Genomic DNA, 15,723 nt, shown 5'->3' with positions numbered 1-15,723 from the left:
TGGTTAACCAAGGTCTTTTCTGGGATTTCATGATGTTGTATTCTTAATCAGCATTGGTAGGACAGCAGTGGTTCCTGTTCATCTTTCAGTCATTTTCTATACTTAATTCCAATATTTAAGGTTGTCAGGAGCCTAAGGAAGGTAGATTCACACTACATAAAGCACCACTTAAAACTAATATAAACATGTTGTTGGTTTTCTTGAACACCACTGTTAAAAGGACTACTAGTATCATACTTGCTTACTTATCCTTGAAAGACAGAATTGCTAGACCTTCACTGTGGCAGTTCATAGCTTTGCAGGTGTAAACACCTTTGTCTGGTATACACGTCTAACACCATCTTCAGAGAGTTTCTTCTTCCCATTGTCCTTGCAGTGTTCACCATTTTGCACTGTGGTTTCCTATAAAGTCTCAATTTTCCTGCATATGTTGCATCACGCCATTGATCACTCACATCCTCGTGTTGTGGCTGGGTCTCTCCTTCGACTTTGAGATAGGTCTGGGTCACTCTGGTATGGTCAGCAAGTAACCTTTTCCCTCCTCTGACAGCTTGTAAGGTCCCTCAGATAGCTATCCCACGGTGGCCCACTACAGGACATGGATAGCCTAAAACAGTGCCTCCCAACCACTGTGCATAGATGTGCTGTGAGAAATGATCAGGTGTGCCGTGAAAGATTATCTGGTTCCACCTTATTGGTACTCGAAGCGATTGGCGTGAGTAACGGACAGAACAGTTACATTGTCTTCCACTAGAGGGCAGTACAACTACCTGCTCTATTTGGTAGTTGAAGTTATATAACAGTCATGCTGTGAGACAACACAGTGCGTAATGTCAACAGGAAAATATTTGAAATGAAAAACTAGTCAATCTTACCTGGTTCCTGGAGAAAATTCTGACCCAGATAAGAGCCCTAGCATGAGTAGTGGCCAGAAGAAAGCAAAAAGGTATACTGAGCCAATTCTATACCTGGTGCACGGGGAAAATTTATCAATATGCTTTTTGTGACATTTTTGTTTGGTGGTGTGCCGTGTGATTTTTCTAATGTGAAATATGTGCCATGGCTCCAAAAGGTTGGGAAACAATGGCCTAAAACATGAGGTCTACCACCAAAACATCCATGATGATGTCACCCTTTGTTTAGGTTTTATTTATTCTAGCTTCATCTGAGACACTTTAAAGAAATGCTTATTGTAGTAGATAATCAGTTCAGACAAAATAAATACAGACTATAGCTCGGAAACCCAAAAACAATAACAATAAACAGGATTAAATGGTTTTGTGAGCAAACACTCGGTTGTCTCACAGATGGCGCTGTAGCTCAGTGAAGCGTGTGTTTATAAAGCAGTCTGTTCCAAAAACAACATACACCATTCATTATCTGAAGCTTTATGTTCTTTTGTAGTTTAGCAGCCGCTCGTTTCTCTTTCATGGCTCATTTGTTTCGTCAGTCCTGTCACCACCTTTCTTTTTGCATTAGGAATTTCAGCCATCTGTGCTCTGTGACACATCACTTAGAAATCATCCGAAGACCATAAGTCATGAGTAGAAAATTTAAATGATGAGTAAAGTCATAAGAGAGACGTATCCACTTTGAGTGTTTTGTGGGCACATGACAGGAAAAGATCCACCTCCTTAAAGCTAAAGAAATTAGCTCAGTGTAAAAGTCAACAGAGAATAGCTTATTTCTAATTGCACGCATTAAATTTTAGAGGATAAAATGCTTTTGCAGCTGCTGTCCACTCCACCTCTGCTGCACCGAGACTCAATTTATGGGCATACAGATTACTCTGTGGGCTCACCTTTCTGATACTCAGGTGACACTAGCTGCTGTAGGAAAGAGGAGAAGGCCTCACATTTGTCTGCTGTGTTTTGTTTTGCTTGTGGAAGGGAGGCTGTGCACAGCTCTGGTATGCTTAACATAACTACAGAGTGCAGAGACAGTGTTTTAGACGAGAGCAATAAGTGTCACCTAGAGGAGGAGTGATCCAGACAGCACTTTCTCAATAACACTGCATTACCTAGTCTCACCATCAGGCTGGTGGGACTGAAAATAAAATTATATCACATGACTTTAATCCGTCACATTCATGTACCTTATAGTCAGTCTATATAAACAATGCACAGAGCTTTCCTTTAGCAGAGCAGCAGAGGAACAGGAAGATCATCTGTGTGTATATAAGATCAGCCCTGTGGGACACTGCAAGCTTTCCTCTCTGTTTCATTACATGTTTTTTTGCTTTAATAATAGCTTCTAGAAAAGTCCTTGTAATGTAATAGTGTTGTTGGATCTGTGGATCATCACTACTTATTTTCACAGGCAGAGCTAGGAGGTTGAAGAGAAGGTGACTTGAAGTTTTGTGGGGGTTTTTATTTCTTCCTCTGTTTGTATGGTCATGTGACCTTGTGATGTCAGCACAGCATACATATTCTGATGTGACCTAAAACCCTTGCAGGGTCAAAGTTAATCAAGCATGAATTCACAGAGCAGGAGTTACAGAATTACAGAAGGTCCAAAGGCATAAAAAGCATACAAGAGATTTACTTGTTTTTCCAGTACTGTCCATTAGATGAGGCTAAAGAGTTATTTTAAAAAATGAACTGTGGCCCTGACGTGAGTTTAAGGTTAAAAACAGCCATGCAGAAAATCAACATATTTAAGCCACACAGCTGTCACCTTTGACCTCCCTGAGCAGAACCATAGTAGAATTAATATCACAAAGTGGCAAAGCATCTCATTGCATCAAAATAAAATCCTCTATTAACAACATATTTCATTTCATTTCATTTATTTGTTTCAAACATGGTTCAACAGTATTCATTTCCTACATACAAATCCCCCTAGTCCACATTTAGATATAAATTTTCTAAAATAATAATAATCATAATAGTAATAAAATTGCCCATTTTTTAAATTATTAATTTAATAAAATTCTAAATGATCTAAAATAAAGATGATCTTTTAGGAAAAGTCTTGTTTTACCAACACTGCACTAAAAAGAAGCATCGCTCAGTTTACAGTTTCCAATCACTGTCTCATTGCTGTAACTTGTGTCGCTGAAGTCTTATTAAGAGGGGTGATGTTATTGGAAATCTGTGAAAACATTGTGGTCCCAGGATGAAACATTTATGGCCCCAGAGACCAGAGGGAGCGTGCTCAGACGCAAGTACAGGCCCGAGGACGGATCCTCATCCTTCTAATTTTGAACCTGCTGTGAAAAAGAAGAACAAACACATACTGAGAACGACTGAACTAATATAGAGACACGCAGAGCCAAAAGAAAGATCAAACATCTTTGTCAGGTGACCCCTGACATTTTGGCTCCTCCCTCTTCTCCATGCAACCAGCAAGCATGTTGGGAAAACCAACAAAGGATTCTGGGAAAGACAGTTGGGAGACTTTTTTCCCCCCTTTTTTCAATATAAACAACATCTGTGTATGTGTATGAGACAAAGAGAGGATTACATGTTTTTGAGCACTAGTTTTTATTGTTATTATTATTTGATTTTTTTTTTCTCCTGAGAATAATTTTAGCTCTGATTCAACATTGTCCCAGATTGTGGCGCACGTCATGGCACTGAAATCATTTTTATGCTGGGAAAAGAAGCTTTTCTGAAATGATTGATTTGGAAATGTAGTTTTCTTGTTTGGTGTTCCTGACAGTGTCCTTGGGGTAGAGCACTTACACTTGGCTGAGTTACACACACGCTCAGTGAAATCAAGCAATCGAGAGACTGATAGTGTGAATGCAATAAAATAATTGGTTTATTGGTTTATTCACTGGAGGCAAAAGTTATGAAAAAGGCTGGTGACAGCACTGGAGCTATTATTTATTTATTTTGGAAAATGATCCTTTATCCTGAGAATTTAGAAAGATTAATGCCTTTCTCATGTGAAAATCAGGATAATATTTGGGCATTAAGACTGGAGGCTGGTGAAAACAAGTAGTCAAAAGCACATAGTGCCTGTCCAAAAAACCCCTTACAGCATGCAACTACCCTGCAAACGTTATTACTGGACTCAGAAACGTTATCTCCTCTACCCTGTTTAGTTTTTGGCTAGGAGGAACTAATCATCTGGTGTCATACTATGTTCATTTTAATTACCCAGAATACTCCAAAAAGTTTGTGCCTCAGTGTTCAACACACATAGAGCCACTGAGAGTGGATTTAAGAAAGCAAACCAACTCAAAGCCATTATAAACCAGGACATTTGCACAGGTAGAGGACAGTCCTATGAAAGAGTCAAATGCACTTGGAGGTAATGTCTGTATGCAGATATTATTTTATTAGAACAAGAGTTAGTGCAGTTCTAATTAAGTTGAAAGTCAATATTTGGTGTAAGTAGTCTTCAGGAATAGTTCTCCAGGCTTCTTGAAGGACATTCAGAGCTCTTCTTTGGATGTTTCTGCCTTTTGTTCTGTTCTCTGTCAACATGATCCCACACTGCTTCAATAATGTTGATGTCCGGGCTCTGGGGAGGCCAATCCATGACTGATATGGTAAATGGCCTGCATTTGTATAGCGCTTTTCTAGTCCATAGGACCCCAAAGCGCTTTACACTACATTCAGTCATCCACCCATTCACACACACATTCACACACTGGCGATAGCAAGCTACATTGTAGCCACAGCTGCCCTGGGGCAGAGGCGAGGCTGCCGGACACAGGCGCCACCGGGCCCTCTGACCACCACCAGTAGGCAAACACGGGGTTAGTATCTTGCCCAAGGATATTTGGCATGCAGCCAGGATGCAGCCTGGGATCGAACCACCGACCTTCTGATTAGTGGCTGACCTGCTCTGCCACCTGAGCTACAGCCACACACAGTGCTCCACTGTGTGTGTTTTTCTATCCAGGTATGATTTTACTGCATTGGCAGTGTGCTTGGGATCAATAACATGATGAAAAATAAAGCTGTTACCAATCAGGTGCTTTCCAGTTAGTATTACATGGTGCATCATAATCCGATGGTACTTTTTCTGCATTTAGAAATCTATCAGTTTTAACAAGGTCTGCAACACTGACTGGAATACAGATCAAACCATGATGGAGCCTCCTCCGTGTTCCAGTTATAGAACAGTCTGTCCAGCTTCTACCTCTAACCAACTCCGGGGCGATCGTGGCTCAAGAATTGGCAGTTCGTCCTGTAATCGGAAAGTTGCCGATTCGAGCCCCGGCTCAGACAGTCTCGGTCGTTGTGTCCTTGGGCAAGACACTTCACCTACTGGTGATGGCCAGAGGGGTCGATGGCGAGATATGGCAGCCTTGCTTCTGTCAGTCTGCCCCAGGGCAGCTGTGGCTACAACTGTAGCTGCCTCCACCAGTGTGTGAGAGTGAATGAATAGCGCTATATAAATGCAATCCATTATTATTAACCAGCACTTCTCACATTCCTGTCCACAAACCTGAGCATCAAGCAGAATTTTCCTTTCCCACGTTTTGGCCTGCAGTGGTTAAGTTTGTCTTAAAAGTAAAAGATCATCTTGTTATATTATTACATTTTCCTGAGTCTGATTTGTAGAGGAGTTGTGTTTGAAAATCCCATTTGTTGTCTTGTTTACATTTAATCAAAAAGGACTCTTGAGGGTTCATATCTCACAGCTACATCATAGGCGTAACTCTGAAGTGCAGGTAAACTCAGACTTGTATTTTGTGTTCTGCTTCATAGAGCTGGTACAGTCCAATCCTGGATTTGGCTCCGTATTGTGTTTACTTTAATAATGATGGTCAGATGTTGCATCGGATACATATTACATTACTTTTTGGGATCAGAAGCAGATGTGGAGAACATTCACACAATCCCTGCTTAAGGCAGAAAAGTACAGCACTGTGCTCTCTTCCCACCTTGCAAACTGTGTGGATGAGCCAGTTTTCAAGTTTGCAGTATTCACTCACCGGCCAATTTGTTAGGTACACCTCGCTAATGCTGGGTTAAACCTCCTAAAGTCTTCAGAGCTCTCTGAATTTGTCATGTCACAGATTCAACAAGGTGCTGGATGCACTCCTCTGAGATTTTTATCCATGTTGACATGACATCATCACACAGTTGATGCAGATTTGATGTGAATCTCCTGTTCCACCCAATCTCCTGTTTCTGTTCCTCCCAAAGGTGCTTTATTGGATTGAGATCTGGTGACTGTGGAGGTCATTTGAGTTCAGTGAACTCATTGTCATGTTTTAGAAACCAGTTTGAGATGACTGAGATGGTACATTGTGGTCATAAAGGGACGGACACGGTCAGCAACTAAACTCAGTTAGGTTCAGCTGCTGCCAAGGACTAGAAGTGTGCCAAGAAAAACATATTTTTTAAACGTTTTTTTTTTCAGTTCATTAGCTCTAAAAAAGAGCATTTGGGTTATTAAAATCTCCAGAGTAAAAGTGGAATAAATGTAGTCAAGTTTATATAATTTCTAATCTATGCACATTTGGCATAACCAGTAAAATTTAGTTAAAAGGATTTTCCAAATTTTGCTGACTTTCCAAAATAAGGTTTACAGCTTGTAGCAGATATTTGGAATATATATATCTAACTTCATTAATGGGTCCATCCATGGTGCCATCACCGTGATCAGTGTTTCTGACTCTCCCCACTGGTGCACTGAAACAAATAACATTATGCAAACAGTAAGAAGAAAGAAAATGTTCATCCATCCATCCATCCATCCATTTTCATCCGCTTTGTCCGGGGCCGGGTCGCGGGGGCAGCAGCCTAAGCAAAGAGGCCCAGACCTCCCTCTCCCCAGCCACCTCCTCCAGCTTATCCGGGGGAATACCAAGGCGTTCCCAGGCCAGCCGAGAGATATAATCTCTCCAGCGTGTCCTGGGTCTGCCCCGGGGCCTCCTCCCGGTGGGAGATGCCTGGAACACCTCACCCAGGAGGCGCCCAGGGGGCATCCTTGTCAGATGCCCGAACCACCTCAGCTGGCTCCTTTCGATGTGGAGCAGCAGCTGCTCTACTCTGAGCCCCTGTTGAAAGAAAAGAAAATGTTCAGTGTCTTTATATTCAATATTTATATTATAAAATTATTTAGATTTATATGCATCTCTTTGGTTTGCATCATTGTAGTAATCCTCTCTTCCATCCGTATGTTGCAGTACATTTTACACTCATGACAGTCTGCTGATGTTGGGTTTTTCACTTCTGAGGGTAATGTGAGGTGTTACTTGTAGAAGTCAGCCACCCTGAGTGCAGCAGAGTGATTTTACTGGAGTCAAATAATGTACAAAAAATGACTTTAAGGGCAGATGTGGATGCAAATTTCATATGATGACCCATATGATGACATGTGATGACACACACATCCAAGATGACTCTTGGATGTTATAACAGATGTGAGAGGAGCAGTACATGCCGTCGCACCTCTAGGTTGCAGGCAGCCATCTGCTACAGTATATTATAGAACCTAAAAAAGGAAAAGCTAAAGCTACCCGGATGTCAGAGCCAGCTATAAACCACTGGCCTTGGTATGAGCAACATATCAAAGCAGTTTGGAGACAAAGGGATGGATGTTATCAAATGAACTTATCCAAATAGATGAAAAGGACTTAACTTTATATTGTAAGTTATATGTTTTTTATTTATTGCAGTTTTGGGGAAGTTAAACTGATTCCTTGCATTATGACAAAAAAAATTTATATTGAAGAAAAGCAAAGTTTTTGTTTGTATATGCTGTCCACTGAAGCTCTTACAAAGAAAATCTAAATCAACAAAAATGACTTCCAATTATTGCTAATCAATAATAATTTATCTTGTTTTTCTGTTTAATGAGCAGTGGCAATTCATCTGTGGGCAAAAGATATATCACCAGCAAGTGGAAGAGGTCAGTAGAGGGAGCAGAAAGCGTCGCAGTTAGGATCCTCTCACACCTAATTATTAATGTATTTTTTTTTTACTTTGTTTGGCATCAGATTAGTACAGTGGCACTGTGAAGCAAAACACTACAACAAACAAAAAGTAGCAAAACAGGAAAAACAAAAAAAGGGTGTTTTTTCTCTGTAGAAATATTATATGACATTTTTTTGTATTTGCTGAATAGACAGATCTCCCGAATTTTAGTACATCTGTTACACCTATTGATGTCACGAGCGTGTACAAAACTTTGGTAGTGTAACTAAATTTTCTGGTTCCAGTGGTGTGAAAAAAACATTTCACTCCACTCTAAATTAAAACACACACATACACAAACTTGTTTAGATGGAAGAAGCTTCTCAGTTTAATAGGCTGACAGTCAGACACACTGATATAGATGAGGGTTATTTAAAGCACACATCCTGATGCTTGAGCTACAGTTACCATGACAACCTGTTTGTGTGAGCATGTGTATGCACGAGTCCTCCACATGAACCCTGCTAACTTACTTTCTTTTCTGAAAAGGATGCTGATCAGACTAAAAACTGCTTCTTGGGTCTCACTAATTCACTTGTTGCTGTTCTGCTGCTCTCATTAGGAAAAATAGACACAGGACAAGCTTTCTACTATTAACCTTTTCTTGTTTGTGAACTTTGTTTAATGAACTTTTGCCGGCTTGTGTTGATGCCCCACACTGAGAATATCTTGCAGTGGGGTTAGTCTAGCCATTCATAAATGTTCGCTATTGTTTTAGTGTGGAAGGGGACATTCTGGCGACCATGCATAACTTTAACTAAAGGTTTCTATTTAGTTATGAATGGCTATAAATTTAAACATTTGCTATGTGGATTGTTTACTCTGCAACAGACGAGCAACCTTTCCAAGGTTAACCCCACCTTTCACCCTGTGGTAGCTGCTATAGGCTCCAGCCCCCCCACAACCCTGTATTTGGATAAGAAGAAGGAGGGATTGGATGGATGGCGTTAAGAGACTTTTTTAGGTCGTTGTTGGTGCATGGTGGTGCTGTGGTGGTTCTCCATATTCTCCTCATGCCTTTGTGGCTTCTCTCTGGCTTCCTCCCACATTCCAAAGACTTGGGTTAGGTTAACTGCTGATTTTAAATTGGTTGTAGGTTTGAGCATGAATCTGGCTTTCTGTGTTAGTCCTGTGACAGACTGGTGACATGCCTCTCTTGCCCTGTGAGACACCCACAACACTAAAAATATACAAGTTTGTCTAGTATGATCACCTGTCAGTCACATGAGCGTGTTTCACTCAAACCTGTAGAGAAAGTCATGTACTTCACATAGCTGCACATCCTCTACACCAGGGGTCCCCAATCCCAGTCCACGAGGGCCGGTGTCCCTGCAGGTTTTTGATCTCATCCTGGATCAACACACCTGAATCACATGATTAGTTCATTACCAAGCCTCTGGAGAACTTGAAGACATGTTGAGGAGGTAATTTACCCATTTAAATCAGCTGCGATGGATGAAGGACACATCTAAAACCTGCAGGGACACCGGCCCTCGTGGACTGGGATTGGGGACCCCTGCTCTACACCTTTGTACACTTTTGATGTTGTACATTCAGGAAACGTACAATGGCCTCTTTTACACTTGTACCTACTTAGCTCAACTCGACTCGATTGTACTTAACCCTTTTTTTAATTCGGTTTCAACAGTTTTCCACTACAATTGAGTACCATCTCACTGTCACGATCTTGGGTCTTTTGACCCAGTGTTTTGAGTTTATATATATATATATATATATATATATTGATGTTTATGTTTTTTAATTATGCCTAGGTTGCTATTATAGTTCATTGTGATTCCCCGTGTGTCTTCAACCCCTGTGTTTAAGTCTCCCTTGTCCTTCATGTGTTTCATGCCTGCGTCTCATTATGTTTCCTGTTTTATTTTGAAGAGGTGTCAAATACTGAGCTTCAGTAAAGATTCAATTTGGAGTTATTTAAATTTCCTATCACCTTAAATCTTCACTCAAAGACAAGTATCTTTGACAGTGTATATATAGTATATATATATATTGTATAGTGTATATTATGTATAAGAGACAAATATTGTTATTTTAATATGTTGGCATTACTAAATTTGGCTCAATGCTTACATATATGTGTAAAAACAAAATGTACGAGCTGTGAAAACTGTTTCTGATAGAATGAAGAGTAGACTTATATATTAAATATTCCTTTATTGGGTGAGAAAATCATACCAAGTCATACAAAACAGATATAAGAGCCTTAAACAGGCTGACTTCTGCTAAATGGGTCAAACTGGGCAGATAGTATACAAACACATAACATCCTTATAGAATATGATGTAACACTATAGATCAACTTACCTCAGAATATATAAAGCATATAAACAATTACAACAATATGATGCAACAAGTACAGCAGTACTACTAATCCAAAATACTCAAAGCTTCATAGAACTGAAACAAACATGGCAGCATCACTGACTTTCAGCCTGTTCTGTTTGTGGATATTATCCATAAAATCATCACATTCTCAGTAAGATTAAGGTCAGCTATTGAACAGTGTATATTATAAAGTAAAGATTTTAAAACCAAGTTGATGCTGAGAGTACTCACATCACTAATGTCACATAACTTTGCCGACATGTGGCCAACAGTAATGTTTTAATGTTCTTCATTATTAAACATTTGCACATAAATATGTGACATAATATTCAGTGCTTACTTTTAAAGGTTTACTCTTCAGCCGCTTCACTTCAGCCGTTCGCCTTTTTATCCTCCTGAGGCAGCATTTGTAGGCCGATTACATCACAGCAACGCGACGAAGGCTGTCCAAATTCGTAGACTCCTTCAAATGCGGCCAACAAATGCATCTTTCATTTCACCAGATTTGAAGGATGGGTCAGGTATATCCTTCGTGGCTCACCATATCCCAGAACACGGCCCAGCCAATTCCAACAATAGCGACAGTTACTTTGTTTTAATATTAATCGTATTACTTTTTCTGGGTCACAAAATAAACTTTTAAGACATTTTCAGGCGAGAATGTAGCTGTGTAAACTTTAAATATCTGCTCGGTTTATCAAGACATCACATATTTGTAAAAGTGCTACGACATTTTCAGAGACATCTGTTATCCAGCAGCTCGATAGCTAGCCGGGAGCTTGAGGGTCACTAGAGCTGCTGAGAACGGCAAACTCCCGGCACATCGTTTTCAAAGCCCCCATTACTCAGATTAAACATGATATATAAGTCACTTAGATAACTTAAAAATGTTATTGTTTGGCTTTTTTCAGTGTTTTATTTGTTCATGAGTTAATCGGTTTGGCTGAGATTACAGCTGAACAAACGTCGAATGGAAAACTGATTAAACAGAAGTGTGATCAAGAATTTACGCCAGTGTCCTGTTATATTTTAGATAGCAAGGAGCAGACAGCTGAGTTTATGAAACTCCACTGAGACAGGTGGTGATGCAAATCTGAAGGCAAGACTGTCCAATTTCACCACAGCCGCTCAATTCCAGCCTACCCAGCCTTCGGAGGACCCGGCCCACGTAGGCCACAAAGGCCGGGTCCTCAGGAGGATACAGCCTATGAATCTGGACACAGCTTCAATGTGCACGGGGTCGTTATAGCAACATGGCTAAAAGTCCAGTGACTTGTTTGTATGCCACAAACACAACAATGGAGGACGTTGAGGTGGCTGCATACCTACTGCTCGGTCTATGACATCTTGTCAGACTCAGGAACCATGTTGCCAGGTTTCAGAAATTGTGCATATGATTGTTGTTAAGGAGTCACTCTCATGACTCAAAGAGTGACACCACTGACAGGCCAATCGGGGGCATGCAGTCTGCTGACATCACATTTTCAGGTTGATTCAGATCGCTTTGAACCCAGGCCGAGCAGGTACTAAAAAAGTACCTGGTACCAGGTTCTACTACCTAATGTAAAATCCTAAAACCCAAGTCGGGTCAAGCAGAGCCGAGTAGGTACTAGTAGAAGCGAGACAAATGTGATATGACTCAGTCTTTGAGTGCAGAAGTGTAAAGACTTAGAGAGTGCGTCCCATCCCAGAGTCCTACTGCAAGAAACTTATAAATAATTGGAAGATGCTGCCCACAGATTCTGTCCATTATGATATTATTCCCATGGAAATGACCCAACCTCTGCAAACGGTGCTATGTAAAAATCAGCTGCTAAACCTGTTAAAATGTGGGCTGGTTCTTCAAATAACAAGTGGCTCTGTACCAGCACTGTGTTGATGAGTAGACTGGTAGGGAGTGTTTTTTGTTTTAAATTAAACATTTCATAGGGGACCTAATTACTATGATAACTAAAGTAGTCCAGTCTTTTATCAGAATACCAAGAAATGTGATGCTGTTTTTCACCCAATCCTGTGTTTGCTAGAGGGATATCTCAAATATCTGCCAGTGCATAGATGGCCTTGGTACACCAAGCCAAAGAACAATTGATTTGCTACTGGTGTTTCAGATTGAGATCTGGGATTTCTGCCATCAGATGAAGTTTTAGCCTTACCTGCAAACCTTACAAAAGAAATCTGTGCATGCACTTGCAGTGGCAGGAAGACAGAGTCTGGATGTTTTCTGTTAGTAGAACAAATGAAGAGTTTTGGTCTTTTTTCTGCAGTGAAAATGCACAATTGGAATTACATAACGGTCGCTAGTTGTCTTTAAAAAAAAACAACAACTAGTACATTGCTTACATTTTCTTTTCTAGTCTTTTGATTTCAAACTTTCTCGTCTTGCTACTTGTCTTGTGCACCGTTTCATCAAAGTTGGCCCACTTCTCCAAAAACTTCCCAGCGAGGAGAGATAATGATGGCAGAACTCTGGCTGCCTCTAGGCAATGGTGTGCAACCATATACACATACACACACTGGGTGCCAAAACCACACATGGCATATTTGCTCTTAACAACCCTTCAGGGAAAACACACACACACACGCATGATGAGGTAAACTGATGCAATCTAACTGAAAGTGTCGATTCAGCAGAAAAAAATGCACTGACAAGAAATAAAGTATCATCCACCGTTTCCATGTTTCCACAGCGTGTGTGAGATAGCAGATAGGAACTGGTGATAGTTTTCCGCTGCCATCACACTACTTCCATAAACATTTTTCGTCAGTCTTGCTGTCTGATTGCCATGGTAACCTCTACACCTGTCATGTGCAGACACACACACACCAACACGGTCACAGCCCCAAATTAGTTCAAGCCTTCCTGGTCGAAAAACAGCACATGTCGGTGATTTTCTCCTCCAGCAGCAGCTTTCGCTCTTTTTAGACTTTCACAAACATCCTGTTTTCTTCGTGTAATTATGACAATTTCCGAATTGTAAATGCACACCTAAATTTTGTCACTGCGAGGAAGAAACACACCCACAAAGCTAATTATAGCATGTGTGAGGACATCTTGTCCTCTGATCTCACCCCCTCTTAAAAATTATAAACAGCAGCTGTTGGTGATGAGCCTCCTGCATACTTATCTCCACTGCACAAGTCATTCAGGGAGTTTAATGTACTTCATGTTCTCAGAGAAACCTTAGATCTAAATGCAAAGGCAGAATAATTATTGCCTGTCATGGTTTACTTTAAACTGGCTTTCCCTTTGTTTGATTCGATGAAATGAACCTGAAAATGTTTTCTTACATTTGAAACTATGAATGGAGAGAGAGGTGTGGCTGTGACACAGTGATGAATGAAGTCATAAGGGAGGCTGAATGAAGTACTCTTCCTGATTGAACCTTTGCTAAGCTACATTAAATATCTTAAGCCCACAGTTCCAAAAGAAGTAGATTAAATAATGACAGGCACAAAATCCTTCTTTTAAGTTTTACAGTAATGATAAGTATACAGGATTAGTTCGTGCTCTAGTTTAAGCTCATTCATGCGTACTCCCTCTGAGTATTTGCTATGTGACTTGAAAGCGGCGTATAGCAGGGGCTAAGCGGTTAGCATTTTAAAAGAGCAGTTGTTTCGCTGGGTAGATGCAGTAACGTGATCTCTGGTTTGGATTTCTGATGTTGTGCTTCATCAGGGGACATTGTTATGCAATTATTGTGCTGTTGAATTTAGCCATGTTAGCACTGTAATGCTGTTTTTTCTTTCTCTAAAATTACAATAATATTTTCTTAAAAAGAATATTTTTACAAATTTTAACATTTATTTTCATGCAATCTAATCTGATGCTTTATTTATTCAGAAATGTATTTATAAACCTGCACAGGTTTTTATGTTTTTTTCTTCAGTGTGAAGCACATTGAGTTTACATTTAATAAAAATTGCCATTGCAAAACACACTCAACAATTAACAATTTATAGATAGAAATATGCTTTCAGTCTTTAATGAAACTGGAATGCATTTCATTAACCATGTGCAAAAATAGACACGTAACATTTGCATCTACTCTCCTCTCTTTTTCCATTCGAATTACTTTCTATTAAAAGCTTCATTCTATCTTTGTGTTTATTTTATGTTAAACTCTGACTTCATTATTTTTGACAAGTGCAGCATAGCTCAGTAAACAGTAGTTTATTTTTTCATGTAGCATTTAGCTGCACTGAATACTAACAAAAGAACTGTATACGTTAATCTGTTTTTACATATAGCCTACAACAAAATTCCCTGCTAGTCCGGTATTATATAAGTGCAGCTCTGTGTTTGGTGTTTGACTGTGAAAAAAAAAAAAGCAAAAAAGTTGTTCAACACTGGGGATAAAATTCACAAAAATAATTGGAGAAAAGAACAAAAGAAATCACATAAAATAAATAGACAAAATAGTCATAATAATCTTTTTAATATCTCGCATGATGTTTGCATGCCTTAATCTTACATTTTACATAATTTAAATCTCATCATACACTATAAACAGATCCCTAAACCCTCCTCTGTGCATCTATAAACCTTCTGCACTAGTACTTAACATTTGATACTTTATTCATACCTGATGACGCATAAGTCAGTATTTTTCTACTTGAATTTATTTAGTTGTCAGCTGTCTCTATTTTTGCCATTATTTTTCTCAGGTTATTATTAATATATGAATGAGGCGGCCTTTTTTATATGTTTACATGAGATTACAGTAGATTGTTACATAACCCCTTGCACGTGCTCGTTAAAGTGAAGCAGCCTGGTGATTCATTGCACACATGGATAACTAAATGGCAGAAAGTCAGAGCAGGGAATGAAGTGTTACGTAACATGAATCAAGCACACACATGTGTATGATCAAGTAAACTGGGCGAAAAAATCCATCATTCATTCACTGAAGATTTGACATGTTCGTGTGTGTATGATTTGGTGTATTAGTGTGCGATCACGCGAGCACATCCAACTCTGACTGGCAGATTGCTTGCAGTGAAATGTCAGCTGCCCACACCCTGCAACATGCTGTGCTGTGTGCGTGTGTGTGTGTGAGTGCTTCATTCACAAGAGCACGCGATAGAGTGACAGGCAGACAGACAGATGGGAGGAGGGCTGCAGAGACAGTAGGGAGGGAAAAATCAATACATAATTTCAAAACAAGTTCACTTTTTCATCATATTTAACTGATACTCTGATGCGGTATGGATTAATGCGTGACACGGATCTATTCCTCATTAAACTCAAAGAGCCAGTAATAATAAAAAAGGGTTGAAAATTTCTGCAAATCCTGCCCTGATCGACTGAATGAGCTCACAACAAATTTGCCTTTTTCTAGAACAGTACTGCAGTCACATGTATAAGCTTCTTTTTCATATTCGAGGCTGATAAAATACATTGACGTACTCTCATCAGCCACTCTAATATCTACACTTTCCTACCGCTACTGTCAGAGCTGCTTTAAATCTTCATGGCACAGATTCAACAAGG

At 39.8% G+C, this 15,723-nt stretch overlaps 1 protein-coding gene across 2 annotated transcripts in view; it reads left to right on the top strand.

Moving 5' to 3' along the window:
* The window catches only part of LOC308394181 (sodium/potassium-transporting ATPase subunit alpha-1-like), a 62,818-nt gene that overhangs the window by 2,670 nt on the left and 44,425 nt on the right, over positions 1-15,723 (top strand). The gene's annotated exons all lie outside the window — the stretch shown is intronic.

Source organism: Rhamphochromis sp. 'chilingali' (genome assembly GCF_963969265.1).
Source record: "Rhamphochromis sp. 'chilingali' genome assembly, chromosome: 3".
Taxonomy (NCBI): domain Eukaryota; kingdom Metazoa; phylum Chordata; class Actinopteri; order Cichliformes; family Cichlidae; genus Rhamphochromis; species Rhamphochromis sp. 'chilingali'.
The sequence above is the reverse complement of the archived record's forward strand: the minus strand, read 5'-3'. Positions and strand labels throughout refer to the sequence as shown.